Below are 9,055 nucleotides of genomic sequence, written 5' to 3'. Positions count from 1 at the left end.
TTTGATTTAAAATGCAACGATTTAAATATAACAACAACAACAAAAGTGGGGATTTGCACTCAATACGAAATTCCATTAGTTTAACAAACAATATGAGAGAGAATTTGTTGTAATTAGTGCAATGCAAAGAAAGAGAGAAGTTAGCAAAATTAAAACTAAGAGTGCGTTTATACGTATATGTGGCACTGTATATGTGAATTTTTATTGTTGTACTGGAAGTATGTTTTTTTTCTGTCTTCAGCTTTATTGAGAGATTTATATGCGTAAGTGTGCAATGGTATTCGTTTGGAGAGAATTCGTAAATTGCAAATATCTGTGACTCGGCCTTCTTACGATCGAATCTTGCGCTAGTAAATGTATCAATATGTATTGTTGCTGCTTTGATATATTTATAATATTACGTATTCGTGAATAGTTACGTGCTGCTTTACAGTTTTTCATAAAGAAAATACGATCCCTCCTACTGCTATATATTTGAAAACATTTTGTGAACGAAATCAAAATTTAATGAGAAGTAATTTTAAGGAAGTTTTTTTTCTATGAAAGGACGAGCTTCTCAGAGTATTATTTATGAATTTCACCCTTCACTCTGGATTATAATATTCTTTATTACATTTATTTTTTAATTCAGTATATATTTCTTAATTTTTAATCACCTATGTTTTGAAAAAAAATATATATACTTTATAATATTATATTAGCATAAAAAAATATATAAATTAAAAAGCAAATATTAAAACAAAAATATTAAAAAAAATATTTTTAGGAAACAAATACTTTTTTTAACAATACATACATATATCTTTCAATAGGTGCATATAAAATTGCTAAGACCCAACTCTCAATTGTACAATATAAATTTGTTTTTAAATAGTGCAGAGCACTTTCAAATAAATAAAATTACATTTGTGTCTGAATTTTTCTAAATATTTCTACTATTTGCATAGCAGACAAATTTTGTTGAATATCTTTCTTATGTTCACAATTTATTTGAGTCTCAAATGCGACATATTTATTTATATTACTGCCACTGACGAATATTTGCCGCACAAAAATTATTGCAACATCAAACACATATGTAGTTTTGCTTATAAATATAGCCATGACATTAATAAATAAGATTTGTACGTGTTGTTTGCGCTTGTGAAATCTTTTGTTTAAATATTTGCTTTAAAAGTGAGCTGAGTTATTGTAGGAATTTGTAGGCCAAAAATAATTTGGCTTATTTCCTTGAAGAAAGAATAAAATTCGCCCGGTGTTTGGTTAACGTCACCTAACACCTACTCGCCCATTTGTAGCTAACGTTGTACGTATGTATGTAGGCGTGTGTGGCTAATTTTGTTTTTTTACCTACAATTAATTAGACTGAGAAAATAAAATTCTAGCACGTAAGCATATGAAAGACATTAATTTTTAAATACGTAGAGACAAGCATACATATGTACTAACGTACAGGCAAATATGTATACGTATGTGATCACATTGGGGTGATAAAGGCCATTGTTGTGCCAAAAATATATTACTAAATATATAATGATTTATAATAATGATTTTCGAATTTTGAAATGTAAAGCGCGGTATAAATTGAGTATAATGTATTTACCAATAAAAAAATATTCATATTTTTCCAATTTGAGAGTAGAAACTGTTAGCGATGTTATTAGATATTGTGATTATTTCAGAAAAAATGTTAATAGCTCTAAAACGGTGGCTTTATGATTTAGCGCGTTGAAAAGTATGCTTCATTTTTAATATCGTTCTTTGCTGGTTGGTTTTGAGAGGGTTTTTTGTGATCTATTTTCTGCTTTATCAAGCCTTTGTTTACATAATGTAAACAAATCTAGCTTGAACTTTCTTATAATTCTATTTCTATTTAGATTTGGATGTAAATGTAAACGTAAATGAACTTTTTTACGTTCGCTGTAGTCGCAGTTCAAAACTTTCATCAAAATTCTCTCGCAAACTGCTTTAAGCATATAATTACTGTCAATAGTTCGTTAATTTGACTCGTCAGTCAAATAGTGTATTCTCATTTTTTGACAAATGACAATTTGATTTCAGCTCTATGCCATCGAAAAAAATTCTGATTAAATTTCTATAAAATCAAAAAAATTGTGATTGAGGGTTTAGAAAATAATTAGTGAGGCTTCAGAATATGTTGAAATTCACGTCAAAATTCATACTAAAGGATGACTACTCCTCACGGACTTTGTAACAGAACTCCATCTGGTATCGAAAAGTACCTAAACTGGTCTCTGCGTGGCTCCTAAGCTTAGCAGCCTAACCGAAGCTTTATACCATCGAATATACAGTTTTTTTTTTTTTTAATTTAAAGTAAATGTATACCTTCTTTAGCCGCGGAAAATACGGCAGCAACCGAATATTATTATATGTACTGAAGTCGAACTTCTTCGAAGTCTGTGTATAAGTAAAAAGTCGTTAAGGATTGGGAAGATCACATTGGTGAGCGAGTGTTCGAAGCTTATTTCTTGTTAACAAATATTAAACAAAAAAATCTCTGAATATTTCCGCTCTAGTGTCTTCAACGGCATTACTTATGAGTTTCCAAAACTTTTGACACCATATGCACTATATGAAGAAGTTCTTATGTGTAATGGACCAATTTTTGTACCCCTTATTTAAAAAGTAAATAAATATAAAGTTAAGTTATATCAAAATAATAATTGCGGTCAATTTGAAATGCCACTCAAAAGTAAAATTTATATTCGGGTTTGTTTAATTGAAAGAATAAAGTTTTTATGCAACATATCGTCATCTAAAATGCAAAATGCAAAGAAACGAAATTGAGTTTTTTATTGCTTTCGATTCACGACTGCATATTTCATATATAATAAAATTTTCAGCTTTTGCTGTTATAACCAATACATAACCAGTTCTATAACCAAACTCAAATTTTGTTTCAATATGAGTGGTTTCTATTATATCGTTGTTGCGTCCCCTGTAAACTAATGAAATTGATGTTACGATATTTTGAATTTTATGTGATGAGATGTTTTTATGAAATATTTCTTTTACGAAATATTTTATGCTAAAAAATTAAATAAAGGCTCATGAATTTAAAATTATAATAAAATTTCAAGATTAAAAAATTTCCCAAAATCTTTCGCAAGCGGATATTGTGATGACTAGATCACACAAGAATATTTTATACCCCGTATGATTTTTCGCATTACTCCTTAGCTGTCATGATAGCTGACATTTCAGACATGCAATATGTATTTCAACATATTTGCTTACTGAGTACCAAGATCAGGCTGAACATAAAGCGAATGTTATAGTTTTAATCGAAGTAAATAAGCATGTTTGTATGTGAGTTAATAGAATTCGGAAAATTCTTAGCATTTCCTCTTGTTCACACAATTTGCTATGCTGGCGCACACACGATCAGTTTTCGGCTCTAGCGCTTGTATACTTTGGGCAGCCACTTAGCTGGCGTATAGAGAAATTTTCTATTTTCAGACTAAGTTGCATATATAATATATATACGTACATATTCAGACATACATATACATAGGTACATACATTGGCAGCGCTACACACAACCGATTTAGCGTTGCTAATAATGCTTTGAGTTAACTTGAGCGCTAAGGAATCGTACTTTTTAGTAAAAATCTGTACTATTTTTTAATTTTTATTTTCGTGAACGCCTTACTTGCGTGAGTTAGAGAGTTGTGTATGAGTATGAGTGTGTATATAGTTTATATGTATTGTAAATATGTATGTGTTTATGTTTATTTCTGTGTATGTGTGTATGTGCATGTATATATGTAAACGTGATTAAGTTAATATATTTGTGCTTTTCTTAGTATATGCGAGTTTTCTGTATATATTGCCGCGTGTGTGTATGCATGCGCGTATCCTTCAACGGTATGTAACCGAACCGCAATTTCGTACGTTTTCATAAACGTATTCGAATATATTTTTATAATGAAAGAGGGTTATGTAATTGCTATGATATCCGAACGTGGTACACTTAAAAATATATATATAACAGATACACTTAATTTTTCAGCTAATAAGTATAGTCTTTTTATTTTAATAATTTTTTAATTTTTTTTTTTTAATCTTTTAAGTCTTCACTTCACATAAAACGTTAATTTTTATTGCAGTGTATGCATTTTCGTCGTCATTATTACACATTTGCTCCTTTTTAAAGTTTAATACATGTAAATATCGTATATTTTTCCATTTGCGTTGCCACACAGCTCAAAGAAAATTTTGAAAAAAAAAAAAAAAAAAAATTTAAGTTCCAGCATCTGCACTCCTTTTACTCAGCCACAGCAGCTGATAGCACTCACCTTAAAGGAATTAAAAAATAGGTGTGCGAGCAACCTCACAGATCGGAGAACACTGTTCGAACGGAAAAAGACTGAACGGTCCGACGATCCACGGCAGACTATATTTCGATCAGAATTCGCTCACCAGATCATTTTTCTTGCGTAGGCTTGGCCAACAGCGCAAAATTGTTGTCGAAACGAACAAAAGCAGAAATAAAAACGCAAAGAAAAAAAAAAAAAAACGGCTTGTATTAGCCAACTGCATAGCATTTTATGTTGTGGCGAAACCGAATTCGCCGCGCTCTCACGTTCCACACTGGCATATGCAGTTATATGGGAACATATGCTTGCCTCAAGTCCACATAGTACGTGGGTAGTGAGCGTATATAAACTTCTCCGAGTTTTTGGCAGTGTGCGGTAAACTTTGGAAACGCTTCAACGATGCATTAATGCCGCTGCCGAACTCTAACAAATGAAATACGAATGCTAAACTTCGGCTGTCGGTCCATCATATCTTCTTCAGACTTTCTTCATTTTACCGTTAACATTTGGTCTCTAATATCTTAGCGAATTATACATACAAGTATGTATGTACTTACATAGGTATATTACAAACATATATGTATATACATATGAACATTCCGTGAATATGTTAGATGCCGTATCCACAGTGCGATGCACACAGTATGTGCGTTTGGTATCTGGGCACGGCGTCTAAAAATAGCGAATACACCGAAATAGATGTCGAACATTTTATTTTGTGTGATTTCATTTAAATTAAAGAAAACTCACAAGAGAAAATTAAGATTTTGCAATGAAAGCTATTTAATATGAATGTGTTAGTACATAAATATATTCCATATACTTTACATTCGCCAGCAACTCGCCTACGGGTCTATGGCACATATAGTAGACCAGGAGGAATTCAAAGTAAATACAATACAATTTACACAGTAAATAGGGTATATTCGAATGGTCACCCTATGAACCCTATATATATTATCAATATGACCAGCTTAGTCGATTTAGCCTTTTCCGGGTGTATGTCTGTATATGCGCAAACCAGTCGCTCAGTTTTTGAGATATCGATCTGAAATTTTGTGCACGTCCTTTCCTCCTAAAGAAGCTATAAATTTGTCGAGACAATCAATATCGTATCTCTTTAGCATTTAGCAGCCATACAGACTGATTGATAAGTTCTTGAGAAGATATATTCAAGCAATTTGGCATTGATTAGAGATTTGATCAACTTAGCTCATTATACTGATCATTTAAATATATATTTTTATTTAATAAACTTTTTTGTCCTTCGACGTTTCTTACACACAGCGTAGCAAATTTAATGTATTTGTTCAGGGTATAGAAAAATACAGTTTCCAAATATAAAGATGAATGTAAGAGAGATTTAAAAGTCAATTAGAACCGAATAATTTTTAAATTTTTTTTATAAATATAGAAATATCTTCACTATTTTCAAGACGAAATGTGTTTTTTTTAAGTAAAAAGCAAAACGGACTTTTCACAACTATATTCGATCTTATGATTCGTACTTAGATCTAGGATTGAATAGATCATGCTATTATCAAGTTAAGGAATAATACCCAGTTTTGAATTAACAAAAAAAATCAATTTTTTCTTTGAATATACATTGAGTGTTCAAATATTTACGAAAATTTTTGGAAAAGTTGGTTTGATCTCCAAATAGTTTCGGAAAAAGGAACAAAGTATACATTTTTAGAACAAGTTGAATCGGCTTTTAAAACTTTAAACGCGTCTTTTGGCTTTTCTTGGGTTAGTGAGGCAAATTTTTCAGAAACGACACTGAAGTTTAATTTTTTTTCAAACAAAATCCAATTTTTTGTTGAAATCAGACTAATTTTTGGGGCCATAACCAAATTTTCAAAAACTCGATTTTTTATTCTATTTTCTCAATGTAAATACATTTAAGAGAACTCTCAGAAAAATTCATAATGTTCCGGTAAATATTTTCGAAGTTAAACACAAATTTGAAAATTCATTTCAGAGCGCTGGAAAGTACAAGTACATTACTCGAAAATCGCTAAAGCAATTAGTCTCACATTTTAGCACAAACTTCCTTAATATATTTTTTAGTAATTAATCGAAGATTTTAATTTTTTTTTTTTATAAACAATTTAAGGCAGAAATTTCGGTCACAAAACCGTTTTTTTTTTTTTTTTTTTTTTTTTTTTTTTTTTTTTTAATTTTTTTTTTTTTTTTTTTTTTTTTTTTTTTTTTTTTTGAGAAACCGCCATTTTGTAAAAAAAAAAGTATTCTTTCGATTAACTACTGGATTTATCATTACTTTTGTGAAAACTGTTTGGTTTTTTCGGATTTTTTCGGATTTGAAATAATTTTAAGCAGAAAAATCTTCCTCACTGCCAGCCCCCGGTTTTCGAAAGTTCTCATGGAGATGGAAGTTTATAGTGATGACTGCCTATCCCATAACAGAGTGCACGAGTGGTTTCAACGTTTTCAAAGTGGTTGTAAGGACATAAATGACGAGCAACATATGTTCCAATTAAAATCCGTGATCACCGGAAACTCCATCGAAACTGTGCGTGAATTCATCGAAAATCAGCCGAAATCATCATTGATTCATGGAAATGGAATTGAACAAAACCAAAACATCGATTTATCGCATTTTGACTGAATATTTGGGCTTACGAATTATTTCGCACAAAATGACTGACGACCAAAAATTGCTCAGAATCCAACATTCGAAGGAAGATTGTTTGACCAAAAATCACATTTGCGACTTCTTTATTTTCGGAAAAGTGCATTTTCCCATGAAAGGAAGCGTTATGCAGACGTAGAGGCCATTCAAAAGGCTTGCCGGCCAACGAGCTAAAGCACGCGTTTGACATGCCTTTGGACCGTGCAAGCTGTATTGTATCACAGGAGACTATTTTGAATAAAATAAATCGATTTTTCTGAAAAAAAAAACCATTTGTTCTGTTTTTTTTAAGTTCTGTTTACTTTGGATGTAATTTCTGTATTCAAAGCTATTTTTGAGAAGTGAAACACACCCTAATATTTGTGTTATTTTATATGCCAAATGGATATGGAAACATATACAACAATGCTTAAGTATGCCTATATGAAATGCTGCAGTTTTCGTCATCTCAAAAATATGTACTATATAGCCCTCTTATTAACAATAGAAATGTGGAGTGACTTGACATCAAGTGCATGTGTATATATGTAAGTAGAATAAACAAGCGATCTTCAGTGAAAGCTAAACATTTCGCCAGTCTTCAATGACTGCTGACCGTTGCTGGCCAATTTGTAGCAGCTCATTAGTATTGAATGCATATTGCACAGTTATCGCTGAAAAAATAATATTTATGTATTTAAGAGTGTATATAGATATGAAGCGCCTTTCATGAGGCACAAAATAATTGCTGCGCAGGTGGGTAGCACGAATTCAGTTCCATTCAAAATGGGGTGACATATTTACATAAATTAATAAAAATAACACATATGTATGTATGAAGACAGATGATCCAAAAAAATAAAATTAAACATCTAATATTTTACAGTATACATATATTGATATATTTAAAACAATAACAGGATGTCAAAAGCATGATTTATAGAGCTCATATAGTATTTTATTTACGAATTTGTAAAGTTCTATCGAATCGCTGGCGTTTTATTTTCTATTTAATTTTTTTTTTAATTTAATAAGGCATTCAACAAGTTTAATAAAAAAATTCTTAGAGCGTCCTGAATTGAAAAAAAGTTTAGAACACAAAAGTTTTGATAGTTAATAGTTTTTTGTAAACCTGTGGAGATATGGAAATCGCTATATATGGAAGCAAATATAGAAACAGAAGAGCACAACTCGCTTTAAATCTATACTGGATTAGATATTTGTAAAAATCGCTCTTATATTTCTATAGCTTAGATATTCAAAAATATCTTTTAAAAATATTTATTCAAAATTTCAGTTATTTCAAAAGTTATAGTCGTTTTAGTTTGTGTCAGCTCGGCTGGTTTAGCATTTTCGAAACTAATTTTTTCGAAGCGGTCGTCACGATATTTCAAACAGTCGATTTACTTGAAATTTGGTAGAAATATTACTGTAATATCTTTGTAGCTACTAATAGTTGAAAAATTCTTGTTTGTAATATTTTTAAAATATTCAATAAAGTTCAAAATTGTAAAGTGGACTTTAATTTTTATAGCGGCTTATTTTGATTATGTTGGTTCATACAAAAATCACATTTGTCAAAAATTCGTCATATATACGAATATATATGTATATACAATGTAATAGAAATCGTAGGTCACTCTAAAATAGATTTCGTAAAGATTGTCCAAAATCAGTTCTGATTGCGAAAACTATTAATGTTATGTTGCAAGAGCGTCATGTGACTTATAGTTAAATTTAGTGGCATTAGTGGGACCAGCATACATTTAATATTACATGAACATTTGAATGTAAGCAAAATTTGTTCACGTTGGATATCAAACAATTTGTCAATCGCTCAAAAAAGGGTCATGTCAACAGCGCGAAAGAAATTACGGTGATTCGAAATACGTCTATGCCATGTGACAGGTGCTGAATCGTACGCGGAAATTATAATTTAAATTCCGAGGATAAACGGTATTTCAAAAAAATGTCTTTCAACGAACTTGTCTACTACAGCTGCTTAAGTCTTAACTTTTGTTTCGTATGCAGAATCGTTGCGAATGTTGGAAAAGGCATCCAGTGATTCAGTTTTATCAAAAAT

At 30.7% G+C, this 9,055-nt stretch overlaps 1 protein-coding gene across 1 annotated transcript in view; it reads right to left on the bottom strand.

Moving 5' to 3' along the window:
• The window catches only part of LOC108973724 (troponin I), a gene marked incomplete in the record, with an annotated part of 28,807 nt that extends 24,378 nt beyond the window's left edge, over window positions 1-4,429 (bottom strand). The window contains 1 exon segment of the mRNA XM_018941170.1: window positions 4,320-4,429.
• Between the last annotated feature and the right edge of the window lie 4,626 nt (window positions 4,430-9,055).

The sequence above is a fragment of the Bactrocera latifrons genome, unplaced genomic scaffold, assembly GCF_001853355.1.
Source record: "Bactrocera latifrons isolate USDA-ARS-PBARC rearing strain unplaced genomic scaffold, ASM185335v1 scaffold_5, whole genome shotgun sequence".
NCBI lineage: Eukaryota > Metazoa > Arthropoda > Insecta > Diptera > Tephritidae > Bactrocera > Bactrocera latifrons.
The sequence above is the reverse complement of the archived record's forward strand: the minus strand, read 5'-3'. Positions and strand labels throughout refer to the sequence as shown.